At 44.5% G+C, this 24954-nt stretch overlaps 1 protein-coding gene and 1 pseudogene across 1 annotated transcript in view; both read right to left on the bottom strand.

The window, feature by feature from the left end:
• Vat1l (vesicle amine transport 1 like) overlaps window positions 1-24954 on the bottom strand; it is a 168671-nt gene that overhangs the window by 18652 nt on the left and 125065 nt on the right. The gene's annotated exons all lie outside the window — the stretch shown is intronic.
• Window positions 400-14523, bottom strand: LOC116070768 (annotated as a pseudogene).

The raw sequence follows: 24954 nt of genomic DNA, 5'->3' as shown, positions 1-24954 counted from the left end.
GAAATCCACCTGCCTCTGCCTCCCAAGTGCTGGGATTAAAGGCGTGCGCCACCACCGCCCGGCATCATGCATCATCTTGGGGAGAGCAAAAGTGGGCTCCTACACCTTCCCCTTCAGCAACCCCTCTCAGCCACGAACTCAAGCGAGACTTGGGGGAAATGAAGAGTTTGGGAGGACATTTATGGACATCTTCAGAACAGAAAACCCACCAGCCCTCTCCAAAGGCTAGCTGACAAACCACAGGAAGCGCCTTTCTCTCCCTCTCCTGAGTCAGGTGAAGAGACTAGCAAAGTTGTTGAGCATCAGCTGGATCAGAGCTGCCCAGGGAAGAATGCGTGGGCCGCCATGTCAGAGGCTTCCTGCTCAGGTCGAAACATCGTCAGTCCAAACACAATTCCCAGGTTGTGGGCGGTCATTCGGTTCTTATCTGAGTGTGCTATCTATCACCCAGCACGAGCAAGGTTGCTGTGTCTCCCTGACCTGCATAGATGCTCCAAGATGTACTACTGCAGAGTGTCACGGTTGGGCCTCGGCAATGAATCTACTAATTTCTGTATTTTGGAGAGGCACTGCTCTGGCTCAGAAAGTTCAAGGGCATCACGAAAGTGGGGCAGCAACAACGCAGGCACCAGAGGCTGTGGCAGCTCCCGAAAAAAAAAGCTTCAAGGCTCCGGTGACCACGTGAATATCATCCCATTCGGCACTGTCTAAATCTAATTTGCCGCCTTGTCTTGTCGGTTCTGGGAACATATATCTTCCATCGGAGGTCACTGCCCGTTCTTTGTCTACCAGGAAGCGGAGTTTCTGGACCACGGCCAGGTTCCCACTCATGCGGTAAATGCCATCCACGTCTAAACCTTTCTTATCCACAGCCTTAACACAAAGCTGGACAAAGCTGGGCACGGTGTCCCCTTCCCATTGGCACAGCGACTCCAACTGGCAGCCAAACCCCTGGTCTCGGAACAGGCCCCACTCCTGGAGGCTCTGCAAGGTTGGTCTCTTGGCGATCAGCCGCTTTAACTTGTTCCGCACTCGGTTCTTCTGGTCAGTGCCCTCTGCACAACGACTGGAAGTCCTGCGGCTGCCAAGCCTCATCAGGGACTTGGACACTGGTTCCGATTCCAATTCGTCTTCCTCACCACTGCTCAGCTCCGCCAGCTTGGAAGGTCCTGAGCCCAACAGACGCAGCTCCAGGGGGTTCTCCCAATCCAGCCGCTCTATGATCGTCCGCAGCGCTCGGTGCCAGGCTCGCAGCTCACTCTCCTCGTCCGACTGCAGCAGGAACTCATGGCCGGGGACCGTGCGGATGTGCAGCACGTTCCGGCGGCTGGACAGCTGGCGTCCGCTGGCCAGGGCTGCCCCGCGCAGGTCCATGCTACTTTCCGGCCTGGCTTGTTGAGTTGCTGGGGGTGTGAGGAGCACAGAAAAGGAAGTATTTGTCTGGGAATGGGTCAAGGATGAAAACCTGAGAAAGGCATGGACAGGAAATGATTTCTCATCTGGGACTTGAAGGTTGGGTAAAAATCTATCACTTGGCCAAATGGAAGGACAGAAATAATCTGAGAAAATACTGTCCTACCTAGACAACAAAGGGTTAGGATAATAACCCAAGCTTCTGATATTTAACCTGAGCTTCTGACATTTGTAAAGTTCCCCAAGACAATGGAGAATTCAGAAACTATTCTTGTTTTGGATATTTTAAGACAAAAAAAAAAAAATCCCCAAATCAGGAAAGAGGTGCTCTGTTTTGCCTGAAAGGACCTAGTTCCTTACTAAGGAGGTAATGACCTTCATGCCAGATCATGTGGGCTTTATTTTCTCACAGGTGAACAACTGTGCCTTTTCTACCATGCCTGAATTATCAAAAGGAAGATTTTAGTGGAAAAGGTAAACAACTGTAAGAAGTCCAGGGCCAAGGAGATGGCTCAGTTGGTAGAGAACTAGCCCCGTGAGCAGGAAGACCTGAGTTGATGCTCTGATCTCGAGCGTGACGTCTCGTGCTAATGAACCTGTTGCTGCAGAAGTGGAGACAGGAGCACCCTTTGTGCTTACTGGTCAGCCAGTCTATTCAAATTCATGAGCTCCAAGAATAAGGTAGAGACGGTAATGAAGAAGACATCCAGCACAGTGACCTCTTACCCACACACACACTTGCATATGCATGCACATGCAGCACACACACACACTGTATACACACACAACTATACACACACAACTATAAACACACCACACACACTATACATACACTATATACACACTATACTAACATGCACACACACTATACTCAAGCACTATATTTAAACACTATACTCACACACACACATTACACATACACATTACATGCACACACACACACAGAGGCACTATTAAGGAATCCAAAGATCTTTCAGAGCCTTTGGAGTTCTTAAATGGTTAACCACATTCAAAGAGCGAACCTCAATGACATCAGAAACTACAGTTTAGTAGGCACAGGTGACTTTTTAGGTTTACAGATAGAAAGTGGGTTTGCAGAGAATGAGGGCACATTCAGTACTTAAGGGGATTGAGCCACATTGACTTAAGAGGGGGTACAAATGACTGATTCTGTGTAAACACCATTTAGAACAAAGCAATCTTGTACAAAGTGCTTTTGCAGAAAGCTGGTCCCTCCCCCCACCCCCAGCCCCACGGAGGGGCATCTCTCTCTGTTGGCTCCTTCCACTGAGAAAGGAAGAATGGGGAGAACTCTGGGCTCTGAAGAAGCACATGGTGCTATGAGTCACTGCCTGCCAGGTGGGTTACAGGCAAGAGCTGAAATAAAAACTTGGGTAAGTGTAAAAGGACAAGCAGGGGTGGTAAGTCCCCCGGGGTGGCAAAGGACATCACGCGGTACCATCATAGCAGCTGACACATGACAGGTGCCTGCCAGGTGCTGTCACCAAGCAGAGCACCTCATATGCATTCTCTCATTTTGTTGCCTCAGTCCCATGGAGCGGGTGGGAGTCTTAGCAGGCTGTCACTCAGTTATATAAAAATACTTCCGTTTTTTTTCTTCTGAAGTCTCTGTTGCTTATGGAAGAGAGTTGAAAGCAAATAGGCATTTATCGAGGTTAAACTTGCCCAAGGTCAAACAATAGGGTAAGAAAAAGCTAACTCTGTATACATGAAGAGTTGGAGGTATTGTTGCAACATAAGAGTAGGAAACTTCTGGGGATGACACAGGTGTGGTGAAGAGGACCAAAGACTGAAGGATGCTGGGGCCTGCAGCACATGAGCATCTATGTACTGTTTCCTCTGCACTTGCTTTTCCAAGGTTGTTGCATTTATTGTGTCCTCTGTGGAGGGATAGTTCAATCAATGGCATTTAGGGTTGGCTGCTTCTATGCTGTGGGCATGGTCCTGCGGCCCACAGCATAGTAAGTAACTCTTGGTTCTACAGCATAGTTGTAAGCAACCCTCTCAAGTGACAAATATGTTTCCAGGCTTTCCTGAATGCCACTACTATGCACAATCCTCTCCAGTTAAGAACAAAAGCATGATGGGAATGCATTGTCCCTATTCGATTGGTTAGTGGACCTGTTCTTCAAAACAACATCTTGCTTCATCTCAATTCCATGTAACAGCTTGGACAGGGACTTGCTTCTCAAAGATCTGGTTCTGTTTTGTCCCTGGTACTAGAGAGTATGGTGCACGGCTTGGGAGATGCTCAGTAACAGAAGAACACACTTTGGTTTCTGACTTCATATGTTCATTGGTTAGGAAGGTTTTTCTTAAAATTTAGATTGAAGACATCCTTAATAATACCTGGTACTTAAAAGAGTGATAAACTTGTTGCCTTAGCTCCCTTTTCTGTTGCTGTGATAAAATACCAGGACAGAAGCAATTTAAGGGATACAGGGTTTATTTTGGCTCAGAGTTCAAGGGCACAATCCATCATGGTAGAGAAGAAAAAGTAGCAGAAGCTTTGAGCAGCAGTTACATTGTATCCACAACCAGAAAGCAGAGAGTGATGAGTACATGCATGTCTCCAGTTCCTTACACTTACAGAGTTCCTGATTCTGGCCAAGGAAATTGTACCACCCACAGTGGGCAGGCCTTCCACCTCAATTAACATTAAGATAATCTCCAACAGCCATACTGGCCTTGCTGTCAGCTGCATGTTCCCAAGGCTCTGAAACTGAACTCATACAGGGCTTCATTTAACAAACAGTGCCTGTCTATCAGGTACTGTGCTCCGCTGATTCATGGGAAGATCAAAAGAGAGAAGTCTCTGGCTTGGCTAAGATCCCCAGAGAGGGTGAGATGATGGACACCTGTGTGAGGCCTTATGCCTGCTTGGTCTAAGTATCCCACCATATTGGACAACAACAAGTCCTTTGACTCTAGGCCAGCAGAGGAGGAACTGGATCTCAGACTGTTCTGTGCAAGCATAAAGTAACTAGATTTCTACTCACTGCAGAAAGAGCCCTTCAGGATATTGTACTGTCAATTAAACTCACTTACCATCTCTGTGTGGTCCCTCAGAAGACCCTTTGGAGCTTCACCTGCCTATGTTTGGAGGGGTCAATCTGAATGATGATGGGTGGGGGAGGGATTGAAGGATGGGTATCATTAATTAGAATCACAGGGCTAGTAGAATAACCCATAGCTCAAATGATTACGATGAGACCAACCTTACTATGATATAAGTTGAGATATAGAAGCAGAGGCGCATGATAAGAATGTAGCAGGTGGGTCTGACTCATTCTTTGGGAGGAAATAGAAGCCAGTATGAGCCAAAGTTTTGCAGGAATACACATCCTTGCATTAAGAAACACAAAACATGGCTGAGAAGATGCCTCAGGAGGCAAAGACACTTGCTGCCAAGATGCATGACCTGAATTCAGTTCCAGGAACCTACACATAGGAGAGAATTGACTTTTGTGAGTTGTCCTATGACCTCCATATGCAAAGTGGTATGCACATGCATGCATGTGTGTTGTGTAAGTGCACATATGTGTATATATACACATACATTAAAATAAGTGCAAAAAATTTAAAGAAACATAGTGTTCTGCCAAGTAAAAATTTAAAAAGGCAACCAAACCAGAATATTTACATTTGGCTATAACGATAGATAAGTAAATAGATAGTATATGCAAAGTATATAGATATACCTTAAAAAAAAAGATGCCCACCAGAAAACTTACCAGATTATAGCCAATTAACATTTTCTTCGTTTAAATTCTTCTGTTTTTAAAAAATCTACATTAAGGGGAAGGGTCTAGAGAAAGCTTGTGGGGTGGACAGCCTAGAGTTTTTCTTGGGAGATGTGTGGGCAACTCCTACATAAGAAAAGAGTATGCTTCGTGTCTCTTACAGGGCACCGTCAGCTTCCCAAGTGATAGTCCACAGCCTCCTATGCCAAGTCCTTGCCAGGGTGCCCTATCATAAGACACCCCCTGCTGCAACCAATTGGTCAGAAGGCTCTGTTTTACTTAAGGCCTGTTCCTCTCTCTACTGGGAGCCTCCTTCAGCCTCCTCCTTGGTCCCTGAGGTCACTGTTTTTCCAGTCTCAGCTTGTCCCTGGTTCTGCTGCCAGTTTTGATGACTCGTTGGTACAGTCTTATGGTTTTGTGTGTCCAGTGCTTGGGATTTGCTGTGAATTCAGAAGCCAGTGATGTAGAGGTCAGCTACACCAGCCACTTAGAGCTAAAGGAGCATTCTATAAGAGTCAAGTGTTTGCCACAAAACAGTGCATTTGCTGCACACTAGAGCTGGTGAATGGAGGAGACAAGGCTGTTTTACTTTGCATACATAGAAAATGGGAGACAGGGAGGTGAATCCACCTATGGGTGTTGACAAAGAGGTGAGCTGGGAGGTCAACTTACATCTTTGATAAAATATGTACATTTGGGGTCCAGCGAGATGGCTCAGTGGCTAAAAGTGCTTGTTGCACAGGCCTAGAAACCCAAATTCAGTTCCCTGAATTCGACTCAAGGTGGAAGGAGTTGTCTTCTGACCTTTACATATGTATTGTGCACACACACATACACATCACACATTTTCTCTTTTATTCCTTCCCTCCCTCTCCTTTCTTCTCTTCCTCCTTTCTCTCACTTTTTCTCTTTTACACACACGTGGTGATGATGATGATGATAAAATTGCATATGGGGTGACATCATTGCCTGAGACTCATCTTAAATACTAGGGGATGTACAGGAAGGAGGCCTAAGTGTTAATCACTGTGGGGACAAGGGTATCATTATTCCATTATTGATGCTTTTGAATATGATTTGAACATTCCAAAAGGTTTATAAAATGTGAGCTTCAGTCATTCTTCCCAAGCAACGACTATAACGAGGACTTGAGTACCCAAGTTCTCACTCATGCTGTCAGATTGTGATGATGATGTTATAAAGGGTTTGGGCTCCTTATACATTCAATGCTTAGAGATGTGTTATTGCCATCTCCCCAGAGAAAGATGTGCCTTTTCCATCAACCAATTCACCTTTGCCAGGGTATAAACTTCAACCAGCTCTCTGCCAGGCAGCAAGCACAGACGAATGCTTGCAACAGCATACCCTGGAAGAGCCCATAGGCTGGGAGAGGAGGGAGGGGGCCAATGAGAAAATCAATTCCCAGAGAGTGTGGGAAGAGCTACTTTCTCAGAATGAATGAAGAGGTGTGGGAGCCCAGGGGAGGAAATGACTCAATTTGGAGAAAAGTGGCGTTCGCACTGGGGTTTCAGGAGTGGAGAGGCGTTTCCGGAAGAGAAGCTGTGTACCATCAGACCAGAGTCCTGAAGAGGAGTAGGTGACTCACCCAGGGAAATGGGAGTGGGTGGCAACATACTTCCTGGGGACACTGTTGAAGCATGCAGGGGCGGCTCTGTGAGCAGCAGTAAGGAGTCATGAGGGTCTCAGGAAGACTTTTCTGAGGGCAATGTTGACAGGTGAAGAAATTCGGAGTCCAGTGAGGACAGGAAGTGAGGGATGCTAGAGAGACAGAGCAGACACGATCGATCTGAGGTGTACTACTAAACCCCGTCTTTAGAAGCATTTTGGGTAGTCAGACAATTCCTCCAAATGGTGGAGAGAATTCTTCACAGTGACCTGTGTTTTGGAAGATCCTGTCAGGGAGAGATGAAATCTGAGATAACTTGGTTTATTTCCATTTGTTTCCATTAGTGCTGGAAACAGATGGTCTCATCAGCCTTATGTTGCCCTTGTCAGCATCTGTGTGACTCCAAGGTCTAATTTTTAATTATCCCTGCCCATTTGCAGGGATGTGAAGGGGAAACAGGAAAGTTCCAACCCTTAAAAAAATGGTTTCCTTTGCATCTTTCCTGCTTGTCTATCAGCTATTTTTTTTCTTTTAACCACCGAGGAATATCTATTAGCCTAGGGTCTATGTTGCCATGGTAACAAGACCAAACCAACCTTAATATATAGGAAATCCAAGGATTTCCTATATATTAAAATACAGTTGAATACAGTTGAAGGAGACACACTGTCTTCCAGCAACTGGGCAATGTGTCGGGCAGGGCCTTGTCAGATTGAACTCTGGTCCTAAACTGGGATTCATAGGTGGTCAGAGTGGACTGCGTGTGAAGGCATGGCTGGTGGATAGTATGCACACAGGCAGGCTCTCTAGAGCAACGAAGAAGAACAGGTTTGGGAAATTTCACACAGTGAGGAGTTCGGTAGGAATTGTTAGGAAGGCAGGCAGCAATTCCTCCAGACTAATCACAAACGAGCCTTAGCTACTCTACAGCAGTGTTAACAGCTCTTTGTCGGGGCCTAGAGAGATTGCTTAGCAGTTAAGGGTGCTTGCTGATTTTGCAGAGCATCTGAGTTTGGTTCCTAGCTCCCACATCCAGCAGTTCACAACCACCTCTAGCTCCAGCTCCAGGGAACCTGACTCTGCCTTCTGGCCTCAGAGGGTAGCTGCATGCATATATGCATATCTGTCTATCTAATATCTCTATCTCTCTCTCTCTCTCTCTCTCTCTCTCTCTCTATCTATCTACCTATCTCCTGATACATGGTCTATGTTTTCAGAAAGTATAGAGACAAAGGTTCTTGGGGGGAGGTGCTCTTATTCGTCTGTGTGTGTGTAACAGGGTAACATGTTGCTCAAACTGACCTTGTACTTGTAATTGCTGAGTATGACTTTGAGTTTATGATTCTCTTGCCTTCCTAAAGACTGCATGCCTGGTGTGGTGGTTTGATTAGGAATGTCCCACATAGACTCATGGACTTGAAAACCTGGTCACCAGGGAGTGCCACCATTTAAAAGGATTAGGAGATATACCCTTGTTGGAGGAAGTGTGTCAACGGAGGAGGTGGGTTCTGAGGTTTCAAGGACCCAAGTTAGGCCCAGAGTCTTTTTCTTCCTACTGCCTGTAGATCTGGCTGTAGAACTCTGAGCTACTTCTCTAGCACCAAGCCTGCTTGTGTGTCACCATACTACCTCCTGTGACGACAATGGAGTAAACCTCTGAAATTGTAAGCCAGCCTCATTTAAATGCTTTCCTTCATAAGAGTCGCTGTGGTCATGGTTTCTCTCCACAGTGGCAGAACTCTAAGACACCTGGCTTTCATATATATATTTAAAAACCACTTCTTTATAAGATAAATTTTCAGTTTTTTGACATCTTTCACACACAAAGAACTGCTTTTATTCTGATATTTTATACATCTATTTTATACTATTCAATTCTTATTTAACCCTCCCATTTTTAAAATAATCTACTTAGATGCCTGGTCTTCACCCGCACCCCTGTTGTAGAATACGGGCCTCTGAGCAAAGCAGATACTGCCTTCATTGAATTGTTCATGCCTGCAAGAGACCATCATTCCCTCAGAGAAGGAGGGCTTTGGGCCAGCACCTGAGCTTCCAGATGCCCTTCTCAGCATCTGTGTGTAATCCTGTCCTAACTGCACATGGTCTTTGGAGAGGGACATCTTGGAAGTGCCAGAGAATACAGGATGGGGGTGGGGGTTAGTTGAAGAGGGGCTCTATCCATGGAGCAGGTGGGAAGCTGAGTGAATATTCCTCAGGACGTCTGCTTTGGAGTCTCTCACACTGCGGTCAGTACCCCTCATCCATGTTCTGTAAGCAAGCCCAATAATCTCATTGATTCCCCCAGGTGAATTTTGGTGGAATCATGTTTCAGTTTGCCGTTGGGACTTTATGAGGAGGGGGTAAATTTTTCATGTAGATTCAGGGAATGATTTCTCCAAGAACCCCAAATAGTTCCCTCTTCCACTTTTATGACATGTCCATTCCAAAACTCACTCTTGTTCCCATTTTACCTCCCCCTTTAAATTTCTTCCTCCCCTCTCACAGGAGCGGAACCCTTCTTTGTGCAGGGGAAAATAATCCAGACCTAGTGCAAGAAATGGGACCAAACAAGTCTATATCTGTCTTCATTGATTTGGAGATGAGTTCTGCTAGCATCTGGATGCTTCTAATCTTGTGTTCTGTACTAAAGCCAGGTGATCTGCTCTGTATGACCACAGAGGCTTCTGTGCAACAAAGAGTCTATCCTTGGTCTCCTTGTTCTCTATTACTTGGGATTTCATGCATCCCAGTTTGGAAGAGCATTCTCCTCCCTCTCCCCTTCCCCTCTTCTCCCCCACCTCTCTTCCCTTCTTTCTCCCCATCCCCTCCCTCTCTCCTCCCTCTCCCCCTACCTCTTCTGTTCTTTCTCCCTCTCCCCTTCCCTCCTCTTCCTTTTCTCCTCCCTGTCCCCTTCCCTCCTCTTCCTCTTCTCCCCCCTCTCCCCCCTCTGTGTGTGTATGTGTGCAGATAGCATTGCAAAAAAAAACTTGTCCAGTGAAGGTCCCATCTGCCATTGTTTTCCTTTCCTCTCCAGTCTGCAGAGTCTTGGCACAAACACTCAGATACATAGTCACCCACAACTGTTCAAGAAACCAGAATAGGCCTAGAATAACAATGCTGGTGCGGTAGGTATTTGAGTGCTGAGTAGCACAGGTAATAGTGGTAATGAGGGTGATGATGACAGTTATTGGATTCTTAGAGCCACACTAGCAGCAGCCAGCAAACTGCTTTACAGGCTTTCTCTCCCCTCCTCCTCATGACTCGGTACAAGGCAGGCACATTCTGTGAGCTTCGTAGAGGAAGAAATGGAGGATCCCAGCTCATACTCAAGGTCACATGGCTGAAATGTGGAAGACCTAGGACTTAAAGATGGGAATAAGGGTCCTGAGAACAACTCCTGTCTGCCATAATTTTGCTATTTATGGCTCTTTGTTAGAGAAAATATGAGCAATCATTACAATTTGTGTGTGTGAGTGTGAGTGTATGTATGTGTATGTGTGTGTTGAGTGTGTGTGTATTCTTTCTCTTTGTGAGCATAGGTGCTTGCAAGCTTCAGTATGTATCTGGAGGTCAGAAGATAATCATGAGTGTTTGTTCACATCTTCTCCTTTGAGACAGAATCTCTTATTTACCCCTGCATAAGTCCTTTAGAAGATGCTGGAAGACATGAAGACAAGGAGAAAACCTTGTTTTTTTATTAAGTATGGATGTATCATTGAGATAACTTAAAATTAGAATTTGGGTTTTGGTATGGTACTGGGGATTAAACCTAGGGCCTTACACATACTAGGTCCATAATTTACTACAGATCTATATACTCTTAAGCAAAACAGTGGCATGTTTGGCTTGGTTTGTACTAGCTCCCAAGGATCCGCGGTTCAATCGCAGGTCTCTAGTGAAGCAGTTGCTAGCACACTAGTAGCTTGAATTTCACCAAGTGGGACTGCTTATACCACAGAACTAGAAAATACCACAAATCCTCTACTCTTTAGATCTGGGTGGTAGAGCAGCCACTGGCCAAGCTTCTATGTGTCTTTTAAAACTTCAAGGCTTATATCACGGGAGACTTTGGGGAACTGTCCGTTTTTTACTCCTGCCTTGGAGAATTTGCATGGACAGAGCTGAGATGTAGTCAACAGCTTCCTTAAGTCTCATGATCTCATTTCCATTACTTCATCTCAAAGGAGAGCCACAGAAACTACTGTGGAGAAATGTGCTGTAATTGATTATTGCATATAAAGCAGATGAGGCAGGCTCCCTTCCAGCCTATACTCTTTAATGAGCTATTTTAGTGCTGGCCCTGCTAAATGTCTGAAATTTATAATGCTCTGGAAACTCGCCAGTTTCTGAGGGTGTAATGACTATTAGGAGAAGAAAAAACACCCCCTAAGATATGAGACATAATCAATTGAATGCAGAGATTTTATACCCTCCATATTACCTCAAGTTACTGCTGTTTTATCCCAAGCTTTTCTCTATTTTTTATTTTTTTATTTTTTGGCAGCACAGAATCTCAAACTTTGGGTTTCTAACACCTAGGGAGCAAGTCAGGGACCAAATGGACATTCCTAGATATAGTATAATGGTCAGAGCTTTGGAGTTGTGCTCCTGGGTGGCTGGCTGTGCTGTCATTGGTGAGGTGGTAAACAAGTTAGTTCGCAAGATAGTTGTGATGGTTTGTATATGCTTGGCTCAGGGAGTGGCACTATTAGAAGGTGTGGCCCTGTTGGAGTAGGTGTGTCCTTGTTGGAGTGGGTGTGTCCTTGTTGGAGTGGGTATGTCACTGTGGGTGTGGGCTTTAAGACCTTCATCCTAGCTGCCTAGAAGTCAGGATTGTGCTAGCAGCCTTCGGATGAAGATGTAGAACTCTCAGCTCCTCCTGTACCATGCCTGTCTGGATGCCACCATGTTCCCACCTTGATAATACACTGAACCTCTGAACCTGTATGCCAGCCCCAATTAAATGTTGTCCTTTTAAGAGGTGCCTTGGTCATGGTGCCTGTTCCTAGCAGTAAACCCTAACTAAGGCAGTAGTGAAGGTCCAAGAGTAGGATGCCTCAGGTAGGGAAGCTGATTTGCAGCACTTGCTGATGTGTGATGCTTTCGATGTAACTAGTTCTGCCTGTGCTGATTTCCAGCCGTGGAACATTAACTGATGGCACACAGTTGACTCTGAGGAGTTCCTGCCCAGCTCCCTGTTGCTCAAATAAATCTTCAGTCTGTAGTGTTTCAGAGGAGTAGTGAATGAGTGCTCAGTCCTACAAAGAGATAGATATAGGTACTTTCCCACAGTTAACTGGGAGAGGTAGGAATAGACTCCAACCAGCAATGGGAGCTACTGCCATTGCCTTCTGTCTATGGTTCCAAAAGAACCATCAGGGGACAATAAAAGGGTTCTCAGGGTAGGAAGCTGCCAGAAGCCCAGATCTGTGCATCCTGGTGTGTGCAAACTGGAAGGGTCCAAACCTTCATCAGGAGCAGGATGTGGCTCGAGTGACACAGCAGTTCACCCGTGCTCAGAATCCCCTTTTCCGTCCCCATAGTTTTCTTAGTATGGAACATTTGCTCACTCTATTTGTTAATTGCTTTTCTGGTGTGGTCCTGGGAAGTGAATAGCAGTGACGAGGGCTCTGGAGGGATCGTTATGCCCTTCATCCTTATGGTAACCCTTCCCAGACAGTGGCAGCAGCTGAGTGGACCTCAGCAGGGCACCTGGTCAACCAGGTGTGAGTTAGGCTGTGTTCTTTTCAGTGCATAGGTTCAGGCCCATGTTAGCTTTTGATAGCTTTTCTTGTACTTATCATTAGCATCAGACATTAGCATCAGGGATCTGTTACCTGTTCAGAGTGATGCTTTCTACTTTTAAAAGTTGTCTTAGTTATTTTTCTATTGTTATGAAGAGACACCATGACCAAGGCAACTTATAAAAAAAAAATTAATTTGGGACTCGTGGTTCCAGAGGATGGTGGAGTTCCTGACCATCAGGATGAGGAGCATAGCAGTAGGTGTTTGGGCCTGGCACTGGAACAGTGGCTAAGAGTTTACATTTGATTCACAAGCATGAGGGAGGGAGGGAGGGACACACACACACACACACACACACACACACACAGAGAGAGAGAGAGAGAGAGAGAGAGAGAGAGAGAGAGAGAGAGAGAGAGAGAAAGAGAGAGAGAGAGAGAGAGAGAGAGCACTGTTTATCTATCTGGAAATGGCATGGACTTTGACTTTGAAACCCCAAAGCCTATCCTTAGCAACATATCTCCTTCAACAAGGCCACACCTCCTAGTCCTTCCTAAACAGTTCACCAGCTGGAGCCCAAACATTCAAACAGAAAAACCTATGGGGACCATTCTCGCAGAAAACACCACAGAAGACTTTCTTGTCTTCTTTTTATTATTTTTTTCTTTGATAGTTTCCTACATGCATTGATTACTTTCTCCCCCACCTCTTTTTTTAAATCTCCTTCCCATTCCTATTAACACTTTCCTACCCCCAATTTCTACCAGGCTCTTGCCCAGATCCATGACTTCTGGTTCTGTTTTGTGACCCATTTGATTTACCAAGGGCGGTGGGTGTACATGACCACTGGGTTGGAACTACCCACTGGAGCCTAGTAAAGTCACCAGTGAGTACTCAGCCGAAGGCTATGATTGCCCCTCCCCCTGAATCTATCAATAGCTAATAGTCCAGCAGTGGGAGGTAGGCTCGCTGAGCTCCTCCACCATCCATCCTGACTATCTGTAGACCTAGTGTAGACAGGCTCAGCTTTGAGTTCATGATTGCAATGTGTGTGTCCTCCCAGCAGATGGCGTGCTGCAGCCCCTCTCCCTCTCTCCTCTTCCCAATGAATGTTCAGCAGGCCTTACTTCAATTTTCTTCAGCTCGATGGACAGTTTGTTTATGGCCATTCCGGTAGTTTATGTTATAGATGAGCCTGAGATTCTAGCCAGTTTAATGTCACTACCATTAGTGAATTCCTAAGTGACCCCTTCTTCAATCACGGTTGTGTACAGAGTCCACTCTGAACATCATTTCCACGATTCTTACCTCACTACTTTCTAATATTCATTCTCCATCTTCCCCTTCCCCCCATGTCTTTGTGTCTCTGTGATTTGAGATAAGGGTTGATTTTCTTCATAACCCACCACTGAGTAGAGAGTGGAGGGAGTCATAAGCTCAGGTCCCACTAATCAGAAGACATTAAAAAATCCCAGTACCCCAAATATTCATCTCAGTTCTAATTCTCTGAAGACTGTGAAGCTGTAGAATATAGATTCTATTACCCGAACTGCCAATTTATTCTATTATCCATAATAAGTAGTAATGACATTTCTTAATTGCTCTCATAAAAAATCTCAATAGACCACATTAGAATCTTGTCATAGTAGAAGAAGATCCAATTCCATACAGCCAAAAAGAAATGTTGCTCTCTGAATGGATCTCTCATTAATTTTTCAGAGATGCCACACACTGAGTGAGTCGCTTTGCTGGTTTCAGGAGAGATCATAGCCGAGAGGAATGAATACCACTCACAGGGGCAACGACAAGTGACCTGCCCTGAGAACAGAACACCTTCACACCTTTTTCTCTTCAAGCAAAGACGAAAAACTAGATCCATGTCCCTTTTAGAGGCAAAGGAAGACAGAGGTCTATCAAGCAGGCATGGAAGTTTCCCAGCCTGCAAGCTTACCCATCATAGCCTTGGCCCTGCATCTTACCTATCCTCCTCCCTCCTCCATCATCAGATGTAGGACTTGCTATAAATTGATGCCTCCTACCTGTCGATGCAACAGAAGATAGCACACAGTTAAGCACCTTTCCATTTTAAAGTTAGACAGTAAATCTATCCTGTCTCCCTCTGTTCCCTTGGCTGTAATTCCTGGTTTTCTATAGTGGCCACTGCATGGTGTTTTATGGGCTCCAAATCATTGATATTAATTTTCAAATGCTGCTGTAACAAAATACCACGAGCCTAGTGGCCATCACCAATACAAATTTATTATCATTCTGGAGGGTAGGAATCTGAAATGGCTGTCAGTGGCCTAAAATCAAGATGTCAGCTGAGATGTGTTTCATCCGGATGCTTGAGGGGGAGAGTCTGTTTCCTAGGATACCACCTGAGGTTTTCAGCCTCTGGCTGTGGCCTTGAGTCTCCCTCTTTCAATCACCTCATAACTCCAGCAGGCCATCTGGATATCCAGGATAGTCCCCTTACCACAAGATCCTTTATTTAATCATACCTGTCAAGTCTCTTTTATCACATAAAGAAATATATTCACAGGATCCAGGGACTAAAACAGACATCTGTGGGGATACCAATTCATCTACTACAGCCACTATTCGTTTCTTGTTTTCTTCAGTACTTTCCTTGTTTCTTCTTCCTCCCAGGCTTTACCTCTAATTGACCAGCAAGGGACTCAGCTTTCTAAGCATTCATTCCTCAAGTCTAACACTTCCTGCTTCCCACCTCTGCCCACATAGGCTCGTTTCATCATTTGCCTGGATGGCCCCAGAAACCTCCTTATAATTTGATCTACTTCTTTTTCTTATTCTTTCGTTTCTAGAACAGTTTATTCTACAAAAAGGAACCAAAATCACACACACACGCACACACGCACGCACGCACGCACACACGAACACGCTAATAGAATCTCTTTTTTGTTTTTTTGTTCTTTGTTTTTATTATTTTCTTTATTTACATGTCATATGATCTCTCCTCTCCCAGTTTCCCCTCTGAAAATAAAATAAAATAAAAATTAAAAACAAAAACAAAAAACCTTGTTCCCTCCTCCCTCCCCCTGCTTACCAACCCACCCTCTCCAGCTTCCTGGCCCTGGCATTCCCCTACACTGGGGCATAGAACAGGGCCAAGGGCCTCTCTTCCCATTGATGACAGATTTGGCCATCCTCTGCTACATATGCTGCTGAAGCCATTAGTCCCACCATGTGTACTCTCTGGTTGGTGGTTTAGCCCCTGGGAACTCTGAGGGTACTAGTTAGCTCCACCTGGGAATCCTTCCCATATTCAATCATCAAATCCAGACACTATTGTAGATGCAGGCAAGTGCTGGCTGACAGGAGCCTGATATAGCTGTCTTCTGAGAGGTTCCGACAGTACCCGACTAATACAGAAGTAGAGGCTCACAGCCATCCATTGCACTGAGTACAGGGTCCCCAATGAAGGAGCTAGAGAAAGGACCCAAGGAGCTGAAGGGTTTGCAGCCCCTTAGGACAAACAACAATATGAACGAACTAGTACCCTCAGAATCCCTTTCTTTCCATGCTCTGGTGGCATCTTCTCCAGAATGGGAAACAGGATGTTTAGATCATCTCTAGGTTTGCTGCTGATCTCCCCTGATTCTGCCCCATGGCACCTGTTTCTCAGAACTCAGGGATTGCTACTTCCTTGTTTGTTTTCCCACTGTAATACATTCGCTCCACCGATCATTTTTAAAAAGCAAACAACTTGCTCCCATCTCCTGTCTGTACTAGCCGCTTCCTTTTCCTCGGGCTCTGCTTAAGACTGCTTCTCTGTCTCCAGACCCTGCTGTCTGACTCCCTAACCTGTACCATCTGCTGTCTCTCTCTGTCCCCCAAATCCTTTCCCCCTTAAGGCGTTGCATGTACTTTTCTTCTTAGAACCCCCCATTACCAGGAATTATTTGTTTCTTTGCTTATTACTTTATTCCCATACACAGTTCAGTTCTGTGTGGGCAGTATCTGCCATTTCCTCCAAATCACGAACAGCAACTGGGTACATTGTAGGTGTTTAATAAATATTTGACTGAATGAATGGCATTCTGGTTCCCTTGATTCTTCCACCAGCCCTGCCAGGTAAATACACTTCTTGGAAGATGTAAGTTTGATCTTTGTTTGTCGTATGCCAGCTGGAAGAGACTTAGGCAAGCGACTTAAGCATCCTAAGCAACAATTTCTCAACTGAAAATGGGGGACTCGGATAAACTGCAAGGAGCTCTTGGTCCAAAGGGGAGAGAACAATAAGCTTCAGGAAGCTGAGGCTGGAGACCCTGCTGCTGCTGCTGCTATTGCTACTACTACTGATTCTTCTTCTTCTTCTTCTTCTTCTTCTTCTTCTTCTTCTTCTTCTTCTTCTTCTTCTTCTTCTTCTTCTTCTTCTTCTTCTTCTTCTTCTTCTTCTTCTCTTCCTCTTCCTTTCTCCTCCTCCTTCCTCCTCCTCCTCCTCCTCCTGTTCTTCTTCCTGCAGACTCATGAGAACTACATTTCTCAACTGTCTCGGTTACATGGGGCCATGTGGCAATTTTGAGCCAATGAGATTTGTGGGGGAAGAATGTTTCCCAAGTCTTTGAACCATCTGTTAGGGTCCAGCTCTAACACTTTAGTCCTAGTATTTATCCTCCTTGAGCTAACACAGCATTTCTGCCCAAACAATAACAAACACTTTGTTTCTCCACCCTCCCTTGGATTCCTGTGAATTTGTGGACACAAGCAAGAATGAAGGCAGGCAGAGCACAGGAGGGGTAGCTTAGGGTGCTGAGGCAGCATGAAGGATGAATGGTTGCATCTCAAGCATGGTTTCCTCAGTAGGAGGTGGCCCCATATGCTATGTATGTACTGTAGGTTCCAAATGGTGGAAGGTGAGATAGGACAGAGAAAAGAGTCTTCACAGTCAAAATTCCGAAAACAGCGTAGACAATATCAACATGGAGTTCTGCAGGCGAGAGACCTGTTCAGCTCCATTACGAGTGTCTCTTAAATCTCCTAGATATTAAGCTTGCAGCATATGCTTCCTGAGAACCCTCCCATATTACAGCAAAAAGGGGATAACCCAAATGTCCCATTATATGCCCAGGGATGGGTGAATAAATGAAGAACCAGGGTACGGGGTGATGTACAGTAACCTTCTTAGTCTGCCACTCAAGACAAATGAGCAATCCAAAATATCACAGTAGAGATGCAACTATTTAAAGGTTACATTAACCGCATGTGGGCCTGGTTGGGTGTATGTGTGTGGAAGTCAGAGGGACACTTTGAGTAGTCAGTTCTCTCCTTCCCCCATATGGGTCCTGGTTGTAAGAACCTTTATCTGCTGAGCTCCTTTACGAGCCAGAGACACAGATTTTTGACATGGTATCAAAAGTTTTAAGTTCATAGAAATATATATATATATATATATATATATATATATATACACACACACACATATATACACATACATAGTTATGTTATTTCTATTCACATTATATGATGTTAATATCTTATCACTAACCTACCATATATCAGGCGTCACCAACATCAACTAACATCTGTTAGCTATGTGATTTTTTTTTTCCGTATCCTATAGTAGTCTGTAAGTTATCATTACAGGACCAGGCATCATGATTTCCTCCTAAGATCCCACAATCCAACAGTCTACATTTGTACAACTAAATTATTTTTTTCTTCTGTAATATCCCTGTTAAAAATAGTAGATGAAATGTTCTTTCTTGCATGCAATTTCTGTACAAAGTTAGTTTATGCTTCATTTAACTGGCATTTTTCATACATCAGCAAATATAGTATTTGACACCCAAACTCTTCCTTTCCCTTTTTGAAGTATCTCTTAACACCTCACCTCTCTTACTTTTCCATAAAATACATCTTGGAAAATTTTATGTAAAAGTTAACTCTCTGTAGCCTATTGTTATTTCCCAGGTATTGGGAACAAGATCTTGATTTTAACTAGTTTCTTCTCTTTTGGTCTTGGGTTCTTTGTTAAGAAGTGCCGTTGAAGTACTTAAATCCCAGAATCCCTTTCCTCCAATATGGCCATCCTGTGCATCCTAATGTCATTTTATGTAAGGAAAAGCTGCTCTTCTAATCCCTTCTCTCATGAAAGAATGACTTTAGGAGTCAATGCTTAGGAGATGCAACCTAATGAAATAATGTATCTTCTGGTCTCTGGGATAGACTAGCTTAGGTTCAAATTCTGGCTCTATCAACTCTTGGCTGTGAGCCCCTGAGGAGCTGCTGTTTGATCTCACTTGTAAAATAGGGATATTAGGTTATCTGACTCTAAATAACTGGCTTTTGAATGCAAGTGAACTTATGACCCTTAGTTTGGTGTTACACCATAAGCATGCAATAAATTATACTGATACCATGTATCAAGCCAGAGAGAAAATAGGGTCAGAAGACCAGCTCCCTCTTCCTTATCTGTTGTTTCTATAAAAGAAAACACCCTGGGAAAGAAAGACTAAGAGACTTCACATCTGCATGTTCCACTGGACAAGCTTATTATATTAAGGCCAAGAGGAGAGAGAGGGATGTCTCCTGGGAACAAGAGCAAAGAGTTTCCTTAATGAGGCACAGAACACCTTGAGATTAGAACCTATTTAAACACCAAAGGGCAATCTATAGTTTGCAAAGGATTTTGCTGAGTGCCAGGAATATACCCCTGAGGCAGGAATACAGAGCCCATCTCAAAGGCTGGATTAGGGCTGAAAATGTGTTGCTTAGTTTAATTCAGCAAAGTGTCATCTTCATAATGCTTCCCTGGGAATTGGTCCTACTCTACCATGTTAGAAAGGCACCCAAGGGCAAAGCCAGACAAAACCCTTGTTGGCTCTCTTTACTGTAGTGATGGCAAAGGCAATAATGGGATAGGAGGTGGTGGTACTGTGGGCAATAGTTGAGCAATGCCCCTAAAGAAAACCAGTGGCAGTAACAGCCAGGAATATGTAATGTTATGAGATGGACATAAGGCTTAGTGAAGAATGCTTGACTAGCATGCAAAAAGTCTAGGTTAAAGCCTCTGTAACACACACACACACACACACACACACACACACACACACACACACACTTACAGGTTGCTACCGAGGTTGAGTATGGCCAGAGAAAATGGAAAGTATTGGCTGACTGTGGAACTTATTTTGAGAATGATGATGAACATGGTCTAGGGATGGGTCCTTGTGTTCACTCCTAAGAAGATAAGGAATGTTGGGTGAGATTGGGTTGAAAGTTCATTACATTAAGAAGAAATTGGGGATATAGTGTGGATTGGAGGCTCCTTGGGAAAGAAAGGCCTGCAGGAAGCCGAGTCAGCAGGGTGAGACAGGAGAGTGGCTTAGAGTGCAGTTTCAGGGACTCTGCTGACTTCAGATACCAGAGGTACCATTTACCAGCTGCTCTCCTCAGACCACCTGCTTCACCTTGAGGTGTTTCCTCCACAATGAGGTAGGCATAGGCATCCTTCTCACCCCTTTGCGAATAATGGGAGGTGGCTTCAGTTCCCTTCTATAAGGTATTTCTGCCACTAAGAGTTCCTACCCTGTGTGCTTTCCCCTCCATTCTGAAAGTATCAGCAGTTTGAGAAACGTTGACAATCTGGGCAAATGAAGTTCTTTTCTCCTACCTGAGATTTAGTTTCCTGTTTGTAGTGCTCTCTGAAACATACATGTGATTTTCTGGAGCCAGGAAGAGCTTTTTGTGCTTTATGATTAAGCGCTGAGTGCTGAAGGAGATTCAGCAAGCTCTGACACTCCCTCTGGAACAACACGATTGTGTGTACTTAAAATCCTATCCACTGGTTTTCCGTATGTGTAAAGATGCCATGAGTCTTTTCCCCACTAAAACCCCTGCCTGGAAGAGAGTGTCTCATTGTTTAAACACCACCGGGCTAGGAGTCCAATAGCTGAAGGAGCGGGAGGGGGGTTTTCTGGAGACAAAGGAGCATGTCACATTGCATCCATCTTGAGAATGCAAAGCACACAGAAAGAACATTTAGTGTCCCTTGGCATAGAAACGATGGAGCATTCTGCTGCAGAGACCCAATAGGCTTCATTACCCATTCAACAGAACATTTCTTGCTTTCCACACTTTTCTCTTGAGCTATTAATAAGAGAGTGGATGTAGTTGTTTTTTGCAACTAATTTTGGAGAGTCACATTGTTCAAGAGGAGTTTGGGTTTAATTATACTTTCTTTGATCATAATCATTTGTTTAAAGAAAAGCCCCTTTCCAGGTCATACAGGGAGGAAGAGTATCCTCACTTAGGCATCCTGTAAGAGGAGTGAAATACAGCTATGTGTCTGGGCAGAAAACAAAACAATGCTTACAACCCTAACCCTGACTAAGGTCAAAGGGGAGATAAAATTACAGTTACAAGAGTCATTGGGTTAGAGTGGTACTGGGTAGGGCTGTGAGGTTGCCTTTGTTTTTCAATATAGGCTTATTTTGAGACAGGGTCTCATCTATTCAGGGGTAGCTTCAAATTTGCAGATGTAGCCAAGGATAGTCTTGAACTTATAACCCCTTACTTCCACTTCTTGAGTGCTGGGATTACAAGCATGCACTACCATGTTTTCCTGAGTGAGTGTGTGTGTGTGTGTGTGTGTGTGTGTGTGTGTGTGTGTGTGCCAGATGTGTGCAGGAGTCCATAGAGAGGCTAGAAGAGGGCACTAGTGATGGAGTTACAGACCATTGTGAGATGCCCCACATGGGGGCTAGGGACTGACCTTGGGTCTCTCGGGTCCTAGGGAAGAGCAGCAAGCGCTCTTAAGAACTGAACTCTCTCCCCAGTCTGTTTCCTGAGTCTTAACTTTGGAATCCTCCTTAGAAAACCTGACCATATACATGCACCTAACCACTACGTCTGTGAGGGTTGTTTTTTCCTCTTATGCCTTACCGATGGATCACTGGTGAGGAAGGATCAAACAAATATGCAGTGTCTATCATCAAAGGACCAAAGACAGCATCCAGTCAATTTCACGGTTACGGTTGTTCAAGGCAAGAAGCCAGGAGAAAGGAAGGAAAAAGCTGCTACTGGCTTTTTAAGTTGTTTTAAAGATTCCTCAGAAGGCACCATTCCATGACCCAGCAACAACTCTGCTGGGGTCTGAGATCTATTTTATTCTTTTAATCTCCTTCAGTCTCTCTTCTAGATTTTAAGCCATCCTCGGGGTCAAGGACAAAGTGAAATTGATTTTACAACAGGAAGCTGTAAAAAAAGATGGCCCTGGGTTAGTCTCTTTTCCTGCTGAGCCCATCTGATTAACGAAATGGGACAAACACTAGACCAGACCCCTGAAGCTGAAATGGTTCCTTTTGGTTATTTGACTCTGGGTAGAGAAAAGTCACATTGAAGAATCCCTTTATTTCCCCGGTATCCTGTACCCTTATGAGGTGTACTGACCAAGCTTTATAGACATACATCAAACAACTAGATAAAGATCAAGTAATAATAATTTAATAAAGGGCTCTCAAGTTCATGTCAGTTAGGTCAAAATTCCAGAAAGTACTCAGGCCTTAAGAAATAGCTGAGAACCGAGTGCTCAAACACATGAGCCCTGAAGACATTTCACATTCAAACCATAAGAGAAGGCACACTTACTTTTGATTAAAGTAATTTTATACACCACAGTTGCTCTCTTAGAGATGGACACACGATCAGAAAAAAAAAATCATTTTTATGAAATGAAAGATCTGGAGGCAGATTTTATGGTCACAGGGCTTGGGGGAATTTGTCAAAAACATCTTAAGGAAAGAGAAATTTCTTTGTAAGAAATAAATCAGAAGGTCTCAGAGGCTAGCTTGAAGGATATGAAGAGAAGGAAAAGGGGAGGGAGTCTTAGAGAAGGGATTGGTTATCTTAGTATCTAAGTAAAGATGGTGATATTGATGTTGGAGGGACAGTAGGTACTAAACATAGATCTTACCTGCAGCTACCAGGAAAACACATCCTAAGCCCTAGAAGTTGCAAATATTGAAAAATCATTTTGGATTTTTAGAGATCATAGGACTTAATAGAGGGTATGGATCAGAAAGCTTCTTTAGGGAAAGCAAGAGCCTGTCAGACCTCTGTTTTGGATACACACACTTACTGACAGGGCGTTAGTAGAGAAGAGCCTCATAGCCCGAAAAAAGAAGGGGGGATCCAGCTCATGGTATATATTTGCTTGAAGAGCTGTGTATATAGACTTCCTGCCTTTGTTTGGAGAAAGGGGATATGGGAAGGCTGGCAGAATCATAAGGGACATGTTCAGGTTATGGAGAAGGGGCAGCTGGAAAAAGGACTCCATCTCACTCATGTGTAGGATGCTAACCTCACAGGCACTAATTCAGGACAGTGCTTACAGGGATCATTCTTCCTTCCAGCAAAAGTAGTTCATAGCTGTTTACTGCAGAGTGAAACCTGAGCAGGAGGGAGACCTTGGGGGATGTTCTTGCTCACTTCTTTCATCTTGCAAAATTAGGAAATTAAGTCCCAGAGGAGGAAGCCATGTGTCGAGGCATGAGGAAGCCTTGTGATAAATGCCAAAGGGATTCTGCAGATGCAGGCAGAGTACAAAACAAGCCTGACAATGGAGGCAGTTTATTCCTTTTGGTTACCCCTTTACCCAGGGCTGTGCAGGGGTTGTAGGTCTTACTGTAGGTCTTCCATTGCTTCCTTTAATGTGCTATAACCAGGCAGGGATTATAGGCTCCTGCCTGGTTCCTAGACCCCAGCTCCTATCAATAGTTCTCAGAAAGCTCATAGCTGCCCTGTCTCCAGATCTCCTGTGGAAGCTGAGATCTAGAGTCTTGCATGAAGAAGCCCATGAGCTGGAGAATCTTCCCAAAGCCCACCACGGTGGCCAGGAACTTGAGGCTTTGAGAGACCTTCAGGGGTAACCTAGTGGCTCTCAGGCTATAGTACATACAGAAATAAACTGGGATTCTAAATGGATATGTGTGAGTCAAGGGCCTAGAGGCTGTACTTTTGTAAGGATCCAATTGAATGCTAGTTCATGTTGTTCTTAGAATACTACAAGGTATGGTATAGTGAAATGCCCACAGGTTGGGAAGCCAGGTCAGAGCCTGAGTTTCTCCATGGGGGGAGGGACCTCATTCCTCTGTGCCTCACTATTCTCATTTACCAACAGCAGAAGTTTTGAGTGTGCAAGGTTTTGAGTGTGCCAAGTTTTGAGTGTGGTGTATGACGAGAGCACCATCAACTTTAATGCAGGTGCCTCCCCCTGTGCCCCTGCTTTCAAGGCTGACTCTTTCCCCGCACCCTTGTATAAGTATGATCCTTGCTGTCACATGCCACATCTCTGTCTCTGCACCTCTTCCATTCCCAAGTGTGACAAGCTGCTAGCAACTGCCTATCTTTTCATTATAAAGAATTAATCTCTTTTCATTCAAAGGCCAAGGCAGGAAAAGAATGCATTCCTGCAGCCCATTATAAGAAGCACGTCGTCCTACAGTGGCTTAGGTGCCTTTGTCTGCTCAAATGAAACATGTCTATCTAACTCCTCTGCCTCTCGCTGGAACTGGCCTTGGTAATTACTGTAATTGTGTGGCTCTGAGTGGCTCAGCAGGAGCAGAGTGCCTTTTAATTCCAGGACCTTGTAAGAGCCCTGTGGATTTTAAACACACACACACACACACACACACACACACACACACACACTTAGTGGCACAGATAGATGCAAGACAGAGACACAGACATGGGGGCACACATACATACACACACTTAGTGGCACAGATACATGTAAGAGAGACACACAGACATGGGGACACACACACATACACACACACACACACACACACACACACACACACACACACACACACATGGTGAGAGGAAGATAGCCTTAACTAATACAGTATTTGTTCTGATTACAGTTTGAGATGGTCCTTACAGGTTCATTTGTCAGGAGTGTCTCTAGATGATAGAAATTTGGCAAATTATTGCATTCTGAAGGTTTAGGCTTGGTCAATAGTTTAATCCCCAGATATATTAATGATGGCATAATTGGGAAGTGGTGGAAAGAGAAGGAAGATGTTCACTGGAGAAAGTAGGTCACTGGGAGTGTGCCCTTAAAGACACATGTTGTTCCTTGTCCCATTTTTCTCCCTCCTCCTTGTTTCCTGGCCACAATGAAGCAAACAACTCCCTTTGCTACATAATGTCACTACCTGATGTTCCACCTTGCCCATGAGTCTAAATGCAATGGAGCTGGCTGACCATGTTGCAGCCATGAGCTAAATTACACCAGTCCTTCCATGGGTTGACCTTCTTAGGTACTAGACACAGGTACACAATTATTGCTAATATTGCATCCTACAGTTTTGGACTCACTAGAAAGCAGCATCTTCTTGCAGTAGGTGCTAATCTGAAGTAAAAGAGTTTTTGCTTCCC

The sequence above is a fragment of the Mastomys coucha genome, unplaced genomic scaffold (assembly GCF_008632895.1).
Source record: "Mastomys coucha isolate ucsf_1 unplaced genomic scaffold, UCSF_Mcou_1 pScaffold22, whole genome shotgun sequence".
NCBI classification, from domain to species: domain Eukaryota; kingdom Metazoa; phylum Chordata; class Mammalia; order Rodentia; family Muridae; genus Mastomys; species Mastomys coucha.
Note: the sequence above shows the minus strand (reverse complement) of the source record. Positions and strands in the feature narration are given on the sequence as shown.